The following is a 21,040-nucleotide window of genomic DNA, read 5'->3' as shown; positions in this document are numbered from 1 at the left end:
GTACGATGGGTGAGGACCCTCTCGACCACCTCGAAAGTAGATGGACTGCGAGAATGCAAAAGTCATCCCATCGGAGCTGAAGCCATCACAGCAGACTTCTCCAGAACCGCCACCCTCCCTCCGTTCCGAGAAAGAAGTTGGAGCTGAGCTATTGAATGCCAAGGCTCCAAGGGGAAGTGACGGCTCCTAAAACCTCGGAGTCAAAGTCAACCCCCAAACCTGACATCTAAGCTACAGCTCCGAGAAGCACTCAGCCCTGAAGCCATCACAGCAGAGCGCGTCAGGGAAACCATCTGACTCGAAGTGGAAGCCACTCACAGATCCAACATCTCTGTTGTAGGGGCCATTGGACACAACAACTCCAAAGCAGGAGGCTGGATCAGAGCAGGAGCCATGGGATGAAAAGGGGAACGTCTGATCAAGGATCCAGAAGGTGACAGAGTCGGTAGTACCACCATCTGAATCTGCACCTTGAGAAAATTTCTCATTTAGCCACCCACCCACCTCGCATTCAGACAAGGTCCAGGTAGACCTGACAGAGGACGATGTGGAAGATGGTCTGGACACCGACTTGGGTGAGGCCTCTTCAGGAGAAAGGCTCCGAGCTGAAATACCTGGCTCCAAGGGTACAGTTGGATCACGGGGAGCTGAGGGAGTGGGTATAACAACTCCCAGATCTGAAGGCTTTAGGTCCAAAGGTTTTGGCACCTTCCTAGGCAGCTCCAAGGAGGAAAGCTCAAGGGAATGCCTTCTGTGTTCCCTGGCTTCTATGCACTTCCTAGCGGGAGTTTGAGCCCCTGAAATGGAGGCGGGAGAGAGTGGAAGGGGGAAGTTAGCCCTTCAAAACCAATTTATGGCGGCGGTCCATGAGAGAACACAGATTAAAGTCTAGGTGAGCAGGGACTAGGCAGCAAACGCACTGCATGTGAGCATCAGACAAGGGAATCGTATGCCCACAGGAAGTGCATTTTTTTAAATCCCAAAGGTTTATGTTTTTTTTGCCATGATAAGCCAGAAGATATAAGATAAAGGAAACTGAAAGGATGAATAAGGGAGAAAGAGACAGACTGGACACATGGAAAAAACCTACGAAAATTTAAAAACTTTAACTACCTTTAAACTATAAAGAAGACTTTTTTTTAATAACTATATATTAAAAAAGAATAAGAAATGGAAGAAGAGAAAGGAAGAGCGATAAGGGAAATGGCCGAAGTCGGCTTACAAAAAGTTAACACTGGATCAACGCAATTCCCAGTGCTTCTTCGCTGAGTGGCAAATGAGATCAGAGATATTCTGGGGGAAAGAAGCATTATGGCATAGACAGCATTAGCTTCAACATTGAATCTTGAGCTGGGAAAGCAGCCGAGTTGGATCCGAAGTCAGATTGGAAACCCACAGGTCGAGGAGCAAATGAAAATGTACAGTTGTGTACACTTACCACAAATGTACATGTTAGTGTATTCACTGTTGCAGTCATGACCGTTGGGATTTCCTACCCTAAAAGCCCTTGGCTGGCCAGACTACCAGAGAAACTTATTTTGTTTGCCAGGCTAGCAGATGCCTTAACAGACGTCAGTATGCTCGGGTATAAAGGGAGACCGCCTGCGTCATCAGTTCAGTATTTTCATAGCCCCATGGAAGAGGAGCCTAGAGTCAAGCATATGTCAATAATTTTCTTGGGTGGCGAAAGCCAGGGTACTGTTTGGCTAGGCTTATATAGGCCCTATACAGCCTACCTATAACCCTATGAATAAAGAAAGGGGGTACCTAACCTGAGAAAAGTACAGTTGTGTACACTTACCATAGATGTAGATGTTCGAGTGCATTCACTGTTGCAGCCATCACATTTGGGTTATCCCTGCCAAGGTAGCCCTCGGCCGGCCCAAATACCAGAGGCTTAGTATTTCTGTGTCGGTTGCTGTTGCTTCAGGACTGACATCAGGTCGTTAGTAGTATAAAGTAAGGCAGCCAATGCCATTACATCAGTTTTTCTTGCCCTGTCAGGAGCCCCCTAGTGGGAGCCAGGTTCTGGTGGAAGAAAGCACAGTTGTGTACACTTACCATAAATGTAGATATTCAAATGTATTCACTGTTGCAGTCATCAAACTTGAGTTATCTGCCTGCAGGTAGCCCTCAGTTGGCCCGAATACCAGAGTCTTGGGATTTCTGCGTCGGATGCTGTCGCTTCTTCCATGACGTCAGGTCGTCGGGGGTATAAAATAGGTAGCCGATGCCATTACATCAGTCTTTCTTGCCGAGAAGGAGCCTGAAGCAGAAGCAGTTCACAAGTGCCGGACGGCTGCTACCAGAAATTTTCGTTTTTCGAGTTTCAAACTGTCTTCTAAAGCTGAGTACCCCATTGGGGATTCTTATTCTTGCTCTAACCGATGTCAGAAAAAGTTAACAATTGTCGTGCCTGTGGAAAGCAAATACCTCAGAGATTTTCATTCTTACTGCGTCACCTATTTTGGCCCAGACCATGGTGTCCCTCGCTGTCGGTTTTGTGCCTTAACACCCAAACCATCTGTCATCGAGCTATCTTTGTCACTAAATTCTTTCGCTCCTGGTCTCCTTATTCCTAAATGTCTTCGATAAGCCATCAGACTACCGATCTTTCAAAAAAACATAAAGACAAAGACAGACCGCATGGGTCCCAAACTGCCGACGACGCTTCCGTTAAGCTAGTCGCCAGTCCGCTGGTACTCAGTGAGGCTTCTTTGCAGCCCCTGATGCCCGCTTCTACAGATTCACAGGCCTCTGCTGAGACCCATTCAGAGTCCAGTATGCTACAAGATGCTTCTGAGACTATGGAACCTGCGGGCTGAGGGCTACCTGCAGGCAGATAACCCAAGTGTAATGACTGCAACAGTGAAACACAAAGAACATCCCCACCAGTAGAAAGTAAACACCAAAATGTCCCTTGTAAGGAGAGAGAAAAAAGAAGAGCGGGATGGAGGGAGGGAAACCAGGACTGCAACAGTGAATACACTTGAACATCTACATTTATGGTAAGTGTACACAAAGTACAGTTTTGTACCTACCATAAATGTAGATGTTCGAGTGTTCACACTGCTGCAGTTATTACACTTGAGTTATCCTGCCGTCAGGCGGTCCCACGGTCGGCCAGAGTTCCAAAGTCTTGGTCTGGCATCGGTTGCTGTCGCTTCTTCCCTGATGTCAGTGCGCCAGGGGTATATAAGATGCATCGGACGCCATTTTCTTCAGTTTTTCTTGCCCCAGATGTCAGGTGCCCCCAACAGGTAGGCAATACATATTGGTAATAAAAAATATACATATAAAATAAAAACAATACCTTCAGTTACATGCAAATACACCACAAAGGTTGTATAGGGTAGAAAGGTATAGATAAGTCCAGCTAGTTGAGAGGGGATGGAGGGAGGGTAACCTGGACTGCAGCAGTGTGAACACTCTAAAATCTACATTTATGGTAGGTACAAAACTGTACTATGTTCATCGTGTTACACTGCTGCAGTCATTACACTTGGGTAGAATCCCAAAGCTAAGGTTGGGGAGCTGGTCTATAAAGAGTTAGGATTGGCTATGAAGCCCTGCAGAACTGCAGTGGCAAATCCTGCTCTGGATTTAGAGTAAAGAGGCAGGTGGTAATGCTTGGTAAAGGTGTGCACTGAACTCCAAGTTGCATCCTCCAAAATTTCCTTGGTAGGTACTCCTCTGAGAAAGGCTGTTGAAGTGGCTGTTGCCCTGGTGGAATGTGGCCTAATGGTATTTGGGACTGATTTTCCATGCTATGTGTAGCAGTAACAAATACAGTGCCCTATCCATTTGGATATAGTCTGTTTTGAGATAGCCTTGCCCTGTGATCCTGCAGCATATGCTACAAACAGTTGCTCAGTTTTCCTGAAAGCTTTTGTTTTGTCCGAGTAGAAGTGTAGCTGCCTGTGTATGTCCAAAGAATGCAGAAGTTTCTCCCCTTTATTCTGGAGATTTGGATAAAAAGTTGGCAAACTGATAGTTTGGTTAAGAGCCACTCTAGATATCACCTTTGGCATAAAGGTAGGGTTTGTCCTTAAAGAAACCCTGTCCTGATGAAAAATTATAAAAGGTTCCACTGCCATTAATGCCTGTATCTCTGCGACTCTTCGTGCTGAAGTTACTGCCAAGAGCAGAGCTGTTTTCCATGATAAAAATTTTAGATCGACTGTATTGGCTGGCTCAAAAGGTGGTAGGGTCAATTTTTCCAAAACGAAATTGAGGTCCCAAGTTGGAGTTGGTGCTCTCCGGGGCGGTCTTATGTTTTTAGCCCCTCTGAGGTACTGCTTTAGCAAGGGATGAGAGAATAAAGGAGGATCCGTGTTGTAATGTGCTGAAATGGCAGAGGCATGGATCTTAATTGATGAAAAGGATAGGCCTCTGTCCAGCATCTCAGTTAAGTACTGTAAAATCTGAGGAATGTTTGGAACAAGTGTCAAGGCTTTGAGCCTGGTTCCAGGCGCAGAAGCTCTTCCATTTTTCTGAGTAAGCTTTCCTGGTGCTAGGCCTCCTGGCCTCCAAAATGACATCCATAACAGCTTTAGAGAGAGGTGTTGCCTGTTTGACTAAAGTATCTGCCATGCAGCCAGGTTTAGGGTTTTGAGCTGACCGTGCAGGATCGGATTGTTTTGTTGAGTCAGAAGGTGTGGAATTTGAGGCAAAATCCATGGTGGGCCTTGAGCCAAGTTCCTTAAGATAGGGTACCAGTGCTGACGTGGCCAGTCTGGAACGGTCAGGATCATCTGTGTTTTTTCTTGTCTGGCTTTTAGGAGTACCTTTGAAAGGAGAGGCAGTGGCGGGAAGGCATAAACTTTAAGGTTTTTCCAGCTGAACAAAACAGCATCCACTTTCCATGCTTGTTTGTGATAAGTCCTTGTGCAGAATTTTTGTAGTTGGCAATTCAGTGGGGAGGCAAAAAGATCTATGTCTTGGCATCCCCATTTTTGCATTACCATGCTGAAGATTTGTGGATTCAATTGCCATTCGTGAGGGTCCATGATATTTCTGCTTAGATAATCTGCCAGAGTATTTTTCTTTCCTGGCAGGAATTGTGCTTGCAGGTGAACTTGATACGTTAGAGCTGTGTTCCACAAGGTCATGGCTTGCCTGCATAGGGAATAAGAATGAGTGCCCCCTTGCTTATGTACCACATTACTGTGGTGTTGTCTGTCTTTAGTAATAATTGTCCTGGATGCAGAAGGTCCTTGAAAGCTGTTAGGGCATTTTGAACAGCCAACATCTCTTTTTGAATGATGTGAAGATGCATCTGGTCTGTGGTCCACTTGCCCTGAATGCATTTTCCTGCCATGTGTGCTCCCCAGGCGTAATCCGGAGCATCTGTTGTTAGAGTTTGCCTGGCTGTGGGTTGGGTAAAAGGTTGACCCTTGTTTAGCTGACATGCCTGTGCCCACCATCGAAACTCCTGTTGTAGGCAGGGAATCATTGGTATTACTGCTTCTAAACTGTGAGAATGTTGAGTCCAAACACTTTTTAGGTACCATTGCAATTTCCTCATATGCAGTCTGGAATATGGTATTAGTAGTATGCAGGATGCCATGAATCCCAGGGCCTGCAGAATTTTTCTTGCACGGAGATGGGACTTTTTTGCCAGTAATTGAAAATACTGAGCTAGTTGAACTTGTTTGTCTGGCGTGAGGTAAGCCATCTGGGCCGTTGTATTTAAGCTGGCACCCAGGAATATAATCTGTTGCGAGGGCACTAGTTTTCACTTCTTTTCGTTTACTGTGTACCCTAGAGAAATTAGCAACCTTTTTACAAACGCCAGATGCTGTAGAAGAATGTCCTCTGTCTCTGCTTGAATGAGGCAGACGTCCAAGTATGGATATATCTGAATTCCTTTTTGTCTGCAAAATGCAATTACTGGTGCCAGGCACTTTGTGTAGACCATGGGAGCAGTAGATAAGCCAAAGGGCAGTGCAGAGAATTGGTAGTGCATTGTACCAGCTTTGAATCTGAGGTATCTTCTGCAATTTTGTCTGATAGGGACATGCAGGTATGCCTCTTTGAGGTCCAGAGTAACAAGCCAAGCCTTCTTGCCCAGCATGGGTAAAAGCTGCTGTAATGTCAACATTCTGAATTTTGGAATATCCAGGTAAGTATCCAGAATTGAAAGGTCTAGTATGGGCCTCCAGGCCTTGTCCTTTCTGGGGACCAGGAAGAGTCTTGAGTAAAATCCTTGTCCTTGTTCCTGTTGCGGCACTTTCTGAATAGATCTCATGTCTATGAGGGCTGAAATTTGCTTTTGTGCCTCTGCCTATTGATTTTATGGCAGGTCTGGCATTCCTTTTAGCCTTGGTAAAGTATGAAAGTGGAACCTGTAACCTTGAGACACAATATTCAGAACCCATTTGTCTTGGGTGATTGTTTGCCAGTTTTGAGAAAAAAATGCTACTTTTCCCCTCTAAGGGGGCTTCCAAAAGGGACATGCTTGGCGTATGAAGGGGAAAGTCATTGTGACTGTTTCCTGTAAGGTTGAGACTTGTCCTCACCTCCTTTTGGGGTTGAGGTGCCCCACTGTCGTTGTCTGTTTGAGCCTTGGGGTTGAGATCTGCCTCTTGGGCGTCTGTATCTGCCTCTCTGTGGCCTGTCTGACACTGGAAAGGAGCAATTCTTTGTTGGCCAATTTCTGCTAAACCGAGGTGGCTGCACCTGTAAGAAATCCTTGACTGTTTGCATAGATTTAGCTTTATCCTGGATTTTCTTTAACACCTCTTCTGCCTTAACACCAAACAAGGTATCATGCTGTAAAGGAGCATCCAATAATTTTGCCTTAACATGATCAGGTAAACTGTGTTCTTTTAACCAAGCATGTCTTCGAATCACAGAGCCTGTAACTGCTGCTCTACAAGAGGCCTCTAAAGAATCAAAACCACATTGCAGAGTATGTTTTCCCACCTGTTCAACTGCATGCAATAAATCCTGCATTTCTTTACAGTCAGGAGCTTCTGAGCTTGCAAACATTTTCTGTTTTAACTGAGCCATTAAATATTGTTGGTACTTAAGCATGTGAAACTGGCAATTTAAAGCTCTTACTGCTAAAGTTGCAGAAGTGTACACTTTCTTCCCCCATCTATCAAAAGCTCTGGAATCTCTGTCAGAGGGTACTGGATTTTTTGCAATGGAAGCCTTAACCCCTTTTGGACCCTGGGAAATAGTTTCTGGATCAGCAGAAGGGTTTTTGTAAAGAAACTTGTGAGAGTCAGGGACTCTATAATACCTATCTGGCTTGACTGGAGCAGAGGGCAAAGGATCAGGAGATAAGCTGGATTCAGCGAACACATCATCCACAATGTCTAGCACAGGAGGAATAGCCAACGGCCTGTGTTGAGGTAATAAAAGGAAATCCCTGAGCCTTTTCTTGGATTCTGAGTAATCCTGACTTTCCCAATGGAAATGCTCCCTCATGGTATGTAAGGTTTCCCCAAAAGAATAATCCTCAGGAGGAGAGGCTGAAGGGATAGATTCTTCAGCATCAGAGTCCTCATAGGGGGGTAGAGAGTATCTCTGGTCTGAAGAGGAATCAGAGGAAATGGATACCTGATCAGAGGAATCATAGTCTGTATCCTGCCTAGGCCTTTTCTCAGGAGGGGGATGGGAACCCGATTAGAGTAATGAGGTCTTTGGCCATTTTAAGCATCTGTTTCTTAGGTATGGAGGACTATCCAGGAGAATGCTGTACTTGTTTCTTTGTCTTTAATGGTACCTTTGTCTTGGCTGTTGTTTTAATGGTAAGTTGTGAAGGTCTGAAAACAACCTCAGAAGCTGATGCCTGCTCACCGGCTCCAGACCCATCTGAGGGATTAGTTTCCGTAGGCCCAATACCTTGAGTTTCCAGAGGCCTAGTTGTCTCCACGTGGGAGTCTGAAGCGGCCTGTGGCTCTGAAGTAGCGGGTGCCAGGGGCTGCGAAAGCACCTCACTGAGAACTGGCGACTGGCCTAGAAGAGGTTTCATCGTCGGTTGTGGACCTCGGATGCCTGTCTTTATCCTTGTCTTTGCGTTTTTTTGGTATTGAGGTCGTCGGTTGATCCAACGGCATAGTATAATTGAACCTTCGGCCAAAGTAGTGCAAAGCAAAATCAAAACATCTTTTTATAGTGTGTTTGTTAAATCTAGCACAAAACCAACAACTAGTGACGTCGTGATCAGGGCCTAGGCATGGAATACAGTAAGAGTGGAAGTCCTTATGAGGTATTTGCTTCCCACAAGAAATACAATTATTAACTTTTTCTGACATCGGTCTGAGGCAAGAAAAAAGTTTCCCCAGTGGGGTACTTAGCTTTATTGAAGACTTTGGATTTGAAATTAGACTTCGAAAATCTCAGTAGTCGGCCGACCGGTACTTGCGAACTGCTTCTGCTTCGGGCACCACGCAGCAAGAAAGACTGAAGAAAATGGCGTCGGATGCATCTTATATACCCTTGGCGCACTGACATCAGGGAAGAAGCGACAGCAACCGACGCCGGACTAAGACTTTGGAACTCTAGCCAACTGCGGGACCGCCTGACGGCAGGATAACCCAAGTGTAATGACTGCAGCAGTGTAACACGATGAACATCTGTACTATGTTCTTTGTGTTTCACTGTTGCAGTCATCACATTTGGGTTGATTCCCAAAGCTGAGGAAAAGGGTGGAGGCAGTCAAGGAAACTAGGGGCTGGCTAGGATGGCCTGCAAGACTGCAGAGGCAAACCCTGCCCTGGAATTGGAGAAGAGAGGCAGGTGGTAGTGTTTGGTGTAAGTGAGAACAGATGTCCAGGTGGCAGCTTCCAGGATGTCTCTCATGGGGACTCCTCTGAGGAAAGCTGCAGAGGTGGAGGCTGCTCTGGTGGAGTGAGTCCTGACCCCCATAGTGGGAGGCTTTCCGTGTTGCTTGTAACAAAAGAGGATGCAGTGTGCTATCCATTTGGAAATTGTTTGTTTGGAGATGGCTTTGCCCTCTGCCCCTGTAGCAAAGCTAACTAGCAATTGATCAGACTTTCTGAAGGATTTAGTCCTGTCTAGAATGAATCTGAGCTGTCTGTGCACATCTAGAGAGTGCAGGATTCTTTCCCCCTTGTTCTGTGGGCTAGGGAAAAAGGTTGGCAAATGAATGGATTGGTTGACAGCCACACTGGACACCACTTTGGGCATGAAGGATGGGTTAGTCTGAAGGGAAACCCTGTCAGGATGAAAGATGATGAAGGGCTCCACAGCTACGAGTGCCTGTAGCTTGGAGACACTTCTGGCTGAAGTGATGGCCAAAAGGAAAGCTGTCTTCCAGGAGAGAAATTTTAGCTCTGCTGAACCTGCTGGTTCAAAGGCGGGCAGGGTGAGCTTTTCCAATACAAAGTTAAGGTCCCAAGCTGGGGTTGGTGCTCTTCTGGGTGGCCTCAAGTTGCTAGCCCCTCTTACGAATTGTTTGATCAGAGGGTGTGAGAAAAGGGGCTGCTCGGTGGGGAAATGAGCAGATAGAGGCATGAATTTTAATAGAGGAAAAAGAGAGATCACTGTGTAGCAGGTCAGCTAAGTAATCCAGGATGAGAGGGAGGGAGGGCTGTGCTGTATCGGCTCCCTTAGCCTGAATCCAGGTGCAGAACCTTCTCCATTTGTCAGCATAAGACTTTCTAGTGCTAGGGAGTCTGGCCTCACGTATAACATCTAGAACCTGTTTACTGAGGTTGGCAGATCAATCAGTGGTTAGGGAATAAGCCAAGCTGCCAAACTGAGGGTCTGTAATTGGGGATGCATGAATTCTCCTTCCCTCTGGGTCAGGAAGGTTGGGTTCTGAGTAAGATGCCATGGTGGCAGTGGGGACAGACTGCGCAGCAGTGAGTAGCAGTGCTGGCGAGGCCAGTCTGGAGCAATAAGAACTGTCCTTGGTTTTTCCTCCTTTATTTTGAGCAGTAGCCTGGGGATGAGAGGTAGGGGAGGAAAGGCATAGACTGAGAGTTTTACCCAGGGGAAGGACAGGGCATCCACTTTCCAAGCCATGCAGTGATGCTCACTGGTGCAGAATTTGCTAAGCTGATGGTTGGTGTGGGAGGCAAAGAGGTCGATCTTCAGGGTTCCCCATTTCTGAGTTATTAGAAATAAGGTACTTCTGTTGAGCTGCCACTCGTGTGGGTCCAAAAGGTTTCTGCTTAACTGGTCTGCCAGGGAGTTGAGAGAGCCTGGTAGGTATTGTGCTAACAGGTGTAGGTGCATGGAAGAGGCTATGTGCCAAAAGGTCATGGCCAGCCTGCATAGAGGGTAGGAGCGAGTCCCTCCCTGCTTGTTGATGTACCACATCACAGTGGTGTCTGTTTTGATCAGGAGTGCTCCTGGGGAGAGAAGAGGCTTGAAAGCGGTCAAGGGGTGCTGGACAGCTATCATCTCTTTCTGGTTGATGTGCAGATGGATTTGCTGTGGGCTCCATTGACCCTGTATGCACCTGCAATCCAGGTTTGCACCCCAGGCATAGTCTGATGCGTCTGTGGTGAGGGTCTGGGGGACAGGGGGTGGTGAGAAGGGTAGTCCCTTGCTGTGGGAGCAAGCTGCTGCCCACCACAGAAAATCTTTTCTGAGGCAAGGTATCATGGGTATAAGACTTTCCAGGTCTTGACAGTGTTGACACCAAAGGCTTTTTAGGTACCACTGAAGTTTCCTCATATGCAGTCTGGCACATGGAATGAGTAGAACGCAAGATGCCATGAACCCCAGAGCTTGCAGGATTTTCCTTGCAGATAACTGGGATGTGGTGGCTAGTCGAGAGAAATAGGCTGTCAGGTAAGTTTGCTTCTCTGGTGTAAGGAATGCCATCTGGGATGCTATGTCCAGGCTTGCTGCCAGGAATATAATCCTTTGGGTGGGTACTTGTTTTGATTTCTTTTCGTTGATTGTGTACCCTAGGGAGGTCAGTAGGGATTTTACAAAGGCCAGGTGCTTCAGCAGCTTTTCATAGCTGTCTGCCTGAATTAGGCAATCGTCTAAGTATGGGTAAATTTGGATATTCCTTTGTCTGCAAAAGGCAATGGCCGGAGCCAAACATTTTGTGAAATCTCTAGAAACAGTAGATAAACCAAAGGGAAGTGCAGAGATCCTGCCTTGAATCTCAGATATTTTCTGCAGGATTCCCTGATAGGAATGTGGAGGTAGGCCTCTTTTAGGTTTAGGGTGGCTAGCCAAGTATCCTTGGAGAGCAATGGGTACCAGCTGATGCTGGGTGAGCATTTTGAATTTTGGTATCGCCAGGAAGGTGTTTAGATGGATAGATCGAGAATGGGGTGCCAGGTGCCATCTTTTCTGGGTACTAGAAAAAGTCTGGAGTAGAAACCTTGGCCTTTTTGTTCTGTAGGAACGTGCTCGACTGCCCTCATAGAGAGCAGGGAAAGGACTTGCTTTTGCGCCTCTGCCCACTGGTTTGGAGGTAGATCTTGGAACCCTTTTGGAGTTGGAAGGGTGTGGAAAGAAAATTTGTATCCCTGGGACACTACGTTGAGGAGCCAGCGGTCGGTATTAATGGTGGCACAGGTGCTTGCGTGAAAGGAGAGTTTTCCTCCTAGGGGTAAGTGAAGGTGGGCAGAGGGAGGGGGCGGGGGAGGAGAGTCATTGTGAGTTCTTACCGTGAGGTGGTGGCTTAGAACTCCCTGTTTTTGAAGTGGAGGAAGTTCAGTTTTGATCTCTGCATTCCCTGTGGCTGCTGTCTGGGGGGGGGGGGGGGGGCGGGTCTGCTTCCACGGGGTCTGGGCTGAACTGACCTGGTGGAAGCAGGAAAGGACCAGTGCTTGGAGGGGCAATGCCTGCTGAACCTGGGTGTCTGGACCTGTAAGAAATCCTTAACTGTCTGCATAGATTTAGCTTTTTCTTCCATCTTTTTTAAGACCTCTTCTGCCTTAGTGCCAAATGAGTTGTCTTTGTGCAAGGGTGCATCCAACAATTTAGATTTAACATGGTCTGGCAAGGGCTGTTCCTTAAGCCATGCATATCTTCTAAGGACAGAACCAGTGACTGCTGCCCTGCAAGAAGCTTCTAGGGTGTCAAACCCACAGTGCAAGGTGCGTTTAGCTACTTGACTTGCAGAATGTATTAACTCTTGTAACTCTTTAGATTCTGCACAAACAGGAAAGGAAAACACTTTTTGTTTGAGGAGTTCCAGGGTATGTTGCTGAAAGTTTAGCATATGGAACTAGCAATTTAGTGCTCCGATAGCAAGAGTAGCAGTAGTGTATACTTTTTTACCCCATCTTTCTAGTATTCGGGAATCCCTATCTGACGGGGTGGGATTCTTAGCAGAGGTTGCTTTAATTCCTTTGGGTCCTTGAGAAATTATCTCAGGGTCAGCAGTAGGATTTTTAAAAAGAAACTGGTGTGAGTCTGGGACTCTGTAATACCAGTCTGGTTTTCTGGGTGCAGGAGGGAGGGTGTCAGGAGTCAAAGTGGATTCCAGGAAAACATCCTCCTCAACATCCAGGGCTGGGGGAATGGCCAGGGGTCTGTGCTGTGGAAGATCCAAGAATTTCCCGAGTCTCTTTTCTGACTGAGGGTAGTCCTGATATTCCCATTGGAAATGCTCTCTTAATGTATGAAGGGTTTCCCCAAAGGAAAAGTCCATGGGGGGGGGGGGGAGGAGGCTGAAGGAATGGAGTCCTCTGCATAAGAATCCTCATAAGCAGAAAAGGGTTGCATGTCTTCATATTCAGATGCAGCAGAGTCATCAGACTCCAGTTCGGACAAAACTACTGGGGACAGATCTCTTTTTCTTTTGGAAGGGGTAGCTTGGCTTCACCTGATCAGCACAAGGTCTTCTGCCATTTTAAGCATTTGAGACTGAGGCAAGGAAGCAGGTGTATGAGATTGTGTCATCGGTTTCTTGGGTGTGGTTCATACCCTGGGCCTTAGAAACTCGGTAATTTTCGAAAGAAGGTAGACGCGAAAGAAGTCGTCAGTTTGTGTTGAGAATCGCTACTGCGAAGGACTTCATCGGAATCAGGTGCCTGCTCAGCGGCTCCTGACTCATCCAAGGGAGAGACCTTAGTCGAAGAAGAATTTTGCGGCATACCGGACTCCGAAAGGGTCTCGGAAGCAGCCTGCAAATCCACAGAGGCGGGCATCAGGGGCTGTGAAAGCGCCTCACTGAGGACTGGAGAACTGATGACTAGCTTAACGGAAGCGTCGTCGATAGGTTTGGACCTGTACGGTCTATATCTGTCTTTATCTTTACGTCTTTATAGAAGATCTACTGTCTGATGGCTTACCAAAGCCATATCGGAATTCAAGGACTGTAAGCGAAAATATCTAGCTACAATAAGGGCCAGACTACGTATAGTTCTGGGGTTGAACAAAGCACAAAAGCAAGAGTGGGGGGCGTCGTGCTCTGGGCCTAAGCAAGTGACGCAGTAAGAATGAAAGTCTCGGTGTGGTATTTGCTTTCCACAGGCGAGACAATTAACTTTTTCTGACATTGGTTACTGCAAGAAAAAAGGATCCCCAACAGGGTACTTAGCTTTAGAAGACTTCAGCTTCAGTTTGGAAGATGAAACTCGGGTAGCGGCCAACCGGCACTCGTGCGAACTGCTTCTGCTTCGGGCTCCGCAGCAAGAAAGACTGATGTAATAGTGTCAGCTGCCTTACTTTATACTACTGACGACCTGACGTCAGTCCTGAAACGACAGCAACCGACGCAGAAATACTAAGCCTCTGTTATTCGGGACGGCCGAGGGCTACCCTGGCAGGGATAACCCAAATATGATGACTGCAATAGTGAAACACAAAGAACATGTGACCTAGGATGATATATTTGGATATTCTAAGCCCAGCTGGTAGGCCAAAGGGGGAAGGATGGAGGGAAAGAAGACTGCAACAATGAATACACTCAAACATCTACATTTATGGTAAGTGTACACAATTCTACTATGTTCTTCACGTTTCACTGTTGCAATCCTGGCAGTTGGAAAAATTCCCAAAGCTTAAATGAGGGAGGATGGAGTTCAAGGAGAGAAGAGGATCCCCTGCAAGACTGCAGAGGCAAATCCTGCGCTGGATTTAGAGAAGGCTGGCAAGTGGTAGTGTCTTGTGAAGGTATGCACAGAAGACCAAGCAGCTGATTCTAGGATACTTCTTTGGTGGGGACTCCCTTAAGGAAGGCTGTAGAAATAGCAGTGGCCCTGGTAGAGTGAACTCTAACCAAATCATGGGTTAAGGTTATGAACAGCTGAGCTGATTTTTCTTAAGGATTTTGTCCTGTCTAGGTACAAGTGTAACATTGTGTGCACATCCAAAGAGTGCCGTAATCTTTCTCCCCTGTTCTGAGGGCTGAGAAAGAAGGTAGGCAAAGTGGATGGCTTGATTCAAAGACACATTAGTTACCACCTTAGGCATAAAGGAGGGGTTAGTGCTGAGGGAGAACATGCCCTTGTGGAAGATAATGAAGGGCTCTATCGCCATTAGGGCCTGTAACTTTGAGACCCTTCTAGCCAAAGTAATAGCTAAAAGAAGAGCAGTCTTCCAAGTGAGAAATTTTAAAGCACTAGCAGCAGGTTCAAAAGGAGGCAAAGTCAATTTTTCTAGCACACAGTTGAGGTCCCATGGAGGAGTGGGTTTCCTCCTGGGGCCCTAATGTGAAGGACACCCTTAAGAAATTGTTTCAGGAGGGGGTGTAAAAAAGACTGGAGGGAGAACAGGAATGTGAGCAGATACGACTGAGGCATGTATTTTAATGGAGGAGTATAAGAGGCCTTTATCCATTAGACTGGCCAGGTATTCCAGGACAGGATGGTCGAAATCTTAGTTGAGCTTGGCTCAAGGTGGTGCCTTTGGCACCAAGTAGAGAATCTTTTCCATTTGGCTGAATAATATTTCCTAGTTCTAGGCCTTCTGGATTCCTTCAGAATGTTTTGCACCTGTTGACTTAAGTTGGTGTAGCAGCTGGGTGCTGTGGGATAATCCAAACTGAAAGGTTAAGAGTCTGCAGATTGGGATGCACCATCCTTCCTTTGTATTGCATGAGGAGGTCTACCCTCTGCAGCAAATGCCAAGATTTCTAATTGGTCAACTGGAGGAGGAGTGGAAAAGTTCAGTTGTGTACACTTACCATAAATGTAAATGTTTGAGTGTATTCACTGTTGCAGTCATTACATTTGGGTAATCCTGCTGGCAGGTTGCCCTCAGTCGGCCTGAATTCCAAAGTCTTGGGTCCTGCGTCTGCTGCTGTCGCCACTTCCCTGATGTCAGGTCGTCAGGGGTATAAAAAAGGCAGCCAACGCCATTACCTTCAGTTTTTCGTGCCCCAGATGTCAGGTGCCCCCTGAAAGGGTAGCCAAAATTTATATATCTATATAAAAAGATATGCACCGATATAAACTTTACCTTCATCTACAAGCAAATACACCACATAGGTTGTATAAATCAGAGAAGGAAAGATAAGTTCCAGCAGAAAAAAGGGGGATGGCGGGTGGGTAACCTGGACTGCAACAGTGAATACACTCAAACATCTACATTTATGGTAAGTGTACACAGCTGTACTGTTCTTCGTGTTTCATTGTTGCAGTCATTACATTTGGGTAGAGTCCCAAAGCTATGGTTGGGAGGCTGGAGCTAAACAGCATTAGGAGCAGCTATGAGGCCCGGCAGAACTGCAGTGGCAAAGCCTGCCCTGGATTTAGAATAAAGTGGCAGATGATAGTGCTTTGAAAAGGTGTGCACTGAATTCCAAGTAGCAGCCTCGAAAATGTCTTGGTATTCCCCTGAAAAAGGCTGCTTAAGTGGCTGCAGCTCTGGTTGAATGTGGCCTAATGCCCTTAGGCACTGGCATGCCATGGTGAAAATAGCAGAAACTAATGCAGTGGCCTATCCACTTTGAAACAGTCTGCTTTGAGATGGTCTTTCCTTGTGATCCTGCAGCATATGCCACTAGTAATTGCTCTGTCTTCCTGAAAACTTTGTTCTGTCCAAGTAGAATCTAAGCTGTCTGTGTACGTCCAAAGAATGCAGAATTCTCTCCCCCTTGTTCTGTAGACTTGGATAAAAAGTTGGCAGATGAATAGTTTGGTTAAGAGCCACACTGGACACCACCTTAGGCATAAATGTTGGGTATGTCCTCAGAGAACCCTGTCTGGATAAAACATGATAAAAGTTCCACAGCCATGAGTGCCTGTAGCTCTGAAACTCATCTTGCAGAAGTTATTGCTAGGAGCAGAGCTGTTTTCCAAGATAAAAACTTTATATATCAGCAGTAGCAGCTGGCTCAAAAGGAGGCAGGGTGAGTTTTTCCAAGACATAGTTGAGGTCCCATGCAGGTATTGGTGATCTCCTTGGAGGCCTTAAATTTTTGGCTCCTCTGAGGTACTGCTTTAATAAAGGATGAGAAAAGATTGGTGGCTCTGTATTGTAATGAGCCGAAATGGCAAAGGCATGAATTTTAATGGATGAAAAAGACAGGGCTTTGTCCATCATCTCAGTTAAGTATTGCAAAATCTGAGGAATATTTGGTACAGCTGTATCAGTTCCTTGTGCCTGGTTCCAAGCACAGAATCTCTTCTATTTTCAAGCATAAGACTTTCTAGTACTCTGCCTTCTGGCTTCCAAAATGACATCCATCACAGGTTTTCTGAGAGGTGTGCTTTGTATGACTACATTGTCCGCCATGCTGCCAGGTTTAAAGTCCTGAGTTGGTTGTGCAGGATCTGATTGTTTTGCTGGAATAGTAGATGGGGTATTTGAGGTAAGGTCCAAGCTGGGCATTGAGACAAGTTCCTTAGGACTTGAGGGGGCCAGTCTGGGGCAATCAGTATCATCTTTGGCTTCTCCTGTCTGACCTTTAGGAGTACTTTGGGGAGGAGAGAAAGTGGAGGAAAGGCATATACTGATAGGGCGTCCACTTTCCATGCTTGTCTGTGATAAGTCCTTATGCAGAATCTTTTTAGTTGGTAGTTTTGAGGGGAGGCAAATAGATCTATGTCCGGGCATCCCCATTTCCTTGTCATCATGCTGAAAACTTGTGGATCCAACTGCCACTCGTGGGGATCCATGAGGTTTCTGCTTAGTTCATCTGCCAGAGTATTGTCCTTTCCTGGCAGGAATTGTGCCTGCAGATGTACTTGGTAAGTCAATGCTGTGTCCCACAAAGTCATGATTAGTCTGCAAAGGGGGAAAGAATGTGTGCCCCCCTGCTTGTTTATATACCAAATGACCGTGGTGTTGTCTGTCTTTATCAGTAGTTGTCCCATATGAAGTAGGTCCTTGAAGGCTGTCAGGGCATTTTGAACAGCTAACATCCCTTTTTGATTGATATGTAGATGCATTTGGTTTGAGGACCATGTGCCCTGAATACATCTTCCTGCCATGTGGGCTTCCCAGGCATAATCTGATGCATCCGTTGTTAATGTCTACCTGACTGGGGGTAAAGTGAATGGCTGTCCCTTGTTCTGGTGACAAGCCTTCGCCCACCATCGAAACTCCTGTTGCAGGCAGGTAATGAGAGTAATCATTGTTTCCAGGCCATGGCAGTGTTGAGTCCAAACACTTTTTAGGTACCATTGAAGTTTCCTCATATGCAGTCTTGCATATGGAATTAGTAGGATGCAGGATGCCATGAAGCCCAAAGCCTGCAGAATTTTTCTTGCAGATAACTGGGCCTTTGTTGCCAACATTTTGAAATAGGTAGTCAGTTGCCTTTTGTCTGGCGTGAGATAAGCCATCTGGGCAGTTGTATTTAAGCTTGCACCCAGGAATATTATCTCTTGAGAGGTTGCTAGTTTTGATTTCTTTTCGTTGACTGTGTACCCTAGGCATGTTAGAAGTCTTTTCACAAACGTCAGATGCTGTAGAAGAATGTCATTGTTCTCTGCTTGAATTAGACAGTTATCCAAGTAAGCATATATTTGCATTCCTCTTTGTCTGCAGAATGCAATTACTGGTGCCAGGCACTTTGTAAAGACCCTGGGTGCAGTAGATAAGCCAAAGGGCAGTGCAGAGAATTGGTAATGCATTGAGCCAGCCTTGTATCTTAGGTATCTTCTGCATGATTGTCTGATTGAGACATGCAGGTATGCCTCTTTTAGGTCTAAAGTCACAAGCCATGCGTTCTTGCCCAGCATGGACAGAAGCTGCTGCAAAGTCAACATTTTGAATTTTGGTATATCCAGGAATGTGTTCAGAATAGATAGGTCCAGTATTGGTCTCCAGGCCTCATCTTTTCTGGGTACCAAGAACAGTCTTGAGTAAAATCCTTGTCCCTGCTCTTGCTCTGGTACTTGTTGAATGGCCCCTATGTCCATGAGGGATGAGACTTGTTTTTATGCCTCTGCCCATTGATTTTTTGGCAGATCTGGCCAGCCGTTTGCCTTTGGCAGAGTATGGAAATGGAACTTGTACCCTTGAGACACTATATTTAGAACCCACTTGTCCTGGGTTATAATGTGCCAATTTTGAGAAAAAAGTGCTAATTTTCCCCCTAAGGGTGCTGCCAGGAGTTAAGTGCTTGATGCAGGAAGGGGGAAGTCATTGGGACTGTTTCCTGTATGGTTGTGATTTGTCTTCTCCAACTTTGGAGGTAGAAGCACCCCATTGCTTTGACCTGTATGAACCTTGCGCCTGGGATCTGGCCCTTTGAGGTCTGTCTGACACAGGAAAAGACCAATTCTTTGTAGGTCAGTGTCTACTAAACCTAGGTGGCTGTACTTGTAAGAAATCTTTGACAGTTTGCATAGATTTAGCTTTGTCCTCCATTTTCTTTAACACCTCTTCCGCCTTAACACCAAACAAAGTATCATGCTGTGAAGGTGCATCTAATAATTTAACTTTGACATGATCAGGCAGATTTTGTTCCTTTAACCAAGCATGCCTCCTAATTACAGAACCCGTAACTGCGGCCCTGCAGGAGGCCTCCAAAGAATCAAAACCACATTGCAAAGTATGCTTTCCAACTTGTTCAGCTGCATGTAATAAATCCTGCATGTCCTTGTTTTCTGCACATTCAGAATTTAACAACATTTTCTGTTTAAGCAATGCCATGACATGTTGCTGATATTTGAGCATATGAACCTGACAGTTTAAGGCCCTTATAGCCAAGGTAGCAGATGTGTAAACCTTTTTTCCCCATCTATCCAGTGCCCTAGAATTTCTATCAGATGGGGTAGGGTTTTTTGTGTAAACCTTTTTTCCCCATCTATCCAGTGCCCTAGAATCTCTATCAGATGGGGTAGGGTTTTTTGCAGCGGAAGCCTTAACTGATTTGGGACCCTGTGAAACAGTTTCTGGGTCTGCAGAAGGGTTTTTAAAAAGGAATTTATGAGAGTCAGGAACCCTGTAATATCCGTCAGGCTTAACAGGAGCTGGAGGTAAGGAGTCAGGGGTAAGACTAGACTCCGAAAACACATCATCTACAATGTCTAACACAGGTGGAATGGCGAGAGGCCTGTGTTGAGGTAGTAAAAGGAAATCCCTGAGCCTCTTTTTAGATTCTGAGAAATCTTGGCTCTCCCAGTGGAAATGCTCCCTCATGGTATGCAAGATTTCCCCAAAAGAATAGTCCTCTGGAGGAGAAGCTGAAGGTATAGATTCTTCAGCATCAGAATCCTCATGGGGGCAATAGAATATTCCTGATCAGAAGAGGAATCAGAAGAAAGAGAAACCTAATCTGAAGATTCATAGTCAGTCTCTTGCCTAGGCCTCGTATCAGGAGGGGGATAGGAACCCCTGATCAAGGTAATCATGTCTTCGGCCATTTTGAGCATCTGTTTTTTGGGCATAGAGGCCTGTCCACATGGCTCTTGAGTTTGTTTCTTTGCTTTAGAAGGTGCTTTAGTCTTTGCCTTTGAAGCTGAAGTCGGTTTAATGTAAAGATGTTTAGGTCTAATACACCCTCAGAAACCGGTGTCTGCTCAGCAGCTCCAGACCCATCTGAGGGAATAGTATCCGAGGCTCCAATACCTTGATTTTCCAGTGGCATGGCAGACTCCATGTCGGAGTCAGTAGCGGCCTGCGACTCTGAAGTATCGGGCGTCAAGGGCTGCGAAAGCACCTCACTGAGAACCGGCGACTGGTTTAGGAGAAGCTTCGTCGTCAGTTTTGGACCTGGTTTGTTTATCTCTCTCCTTTTCTTTGCGTTTTTTGTCAACTCCGGTAGTCGGATGGCTATCCGACGACATTTCTGGATAATTAAACCGGCGTCCAAAATAGTTTAAAGCAAAATCATACTGACGCTTAATGGTGCGTTGGTTAAATCTAGCACAAAACCGACAACCAGAAACATTGTGATCAGGGCCTAGGCAAGGAATACAGTAAGAATTAAAGTCCTTATGAGGTATTTGCTTTTCACAAGAAATACAATTATTTACTTTTTCTGACATCAGTCTGGAGCAAGAAAAAAAAGTTTCCCCAATGGGGCACTTAGCTTTATTGAAGACTTCAGATCTGAAATTCGAACACGAAAATCTCAGGAGTCGGCCGACCGGCACCTGCGAACTGCTTCTGCTTCGGTCACCGCGCGGCAAGAAAGACTGAAGAAAATGGCGTCGGCTGCTTCTTTTATACCCCTGGCGACCTGACATCAGGGAAGGGGCGACAGCAGCCGACGCAGGACCCAAGACTTTGGAATTCAGGCCGACTGAGGGCAACCTGCCAGCAGGATTACTCAAATGTAATGACTGCAACAGTGAAACACGAAGAACATTCACTGTTGCCTGGGCCAGTCTGAAGCTATCAGGATAGTCCTTGGGCCCTCCCCTCAACTTTAGAAGGACTTAAGAGGCAGAAGAGGAAGGGAGAATGCATAAATGACGAGGCGAGTCCATGGGAAGGAGAAGGCATCCATTCTCAATGCAGATGCCAGTCTTGTCCTGGCACAGAATTTCTCTAGTTGAACAATGTCCTTGCTGGCAAAAGGGTCCACCTGTGGGGTTTCCCATTTTTGAACTATGCTGAGAAAGATATCTCTGTGTAGGTGCCACTAGTGAGGGTCTATCAAGTTCCCGCAGGGCAGCGGGATTCAGTAATGGGGGGGGTCATTGTTCCAGGAACTAGCGAATAACAGTATCAGGTTCATGCAGTACAG

At 46.1% G+C, this 21,040-nt stretch overlaps 1 protein-coding gene across 5 annotated transcripts in view; it reads right to left on the bottom strand.

Moving 5' to 3' along the window:
- Positions 1 to 21,040, bottom strand: part of LRCH3 (leucine rich repeats and calponin homology domain containing 3) — a 3,082,729-nt gene that overhangs the window by 2,714,507 nt on the left and 347,182 nt on the right. The window lies entirely within an intron of this gene.

This window comes from Protopterus annectens, chromosome 4.part1 (assembly GCF_019279795.1).
Source record: "Protopterus annectens isolate FY-2018-M chromosome 4.part1, PAN1.0, whole genome shotgun sequence".
Taxonomy (NCBI): domain Eukaryota; kingdom Metazoa; phylum Chordata; order Ceratodontiformes; family Protopteridae; genus Protopterus; species Protopterus annectens.
This window is presented reverse-complemented; position numbering and strand designations above follow the sequence as displayed.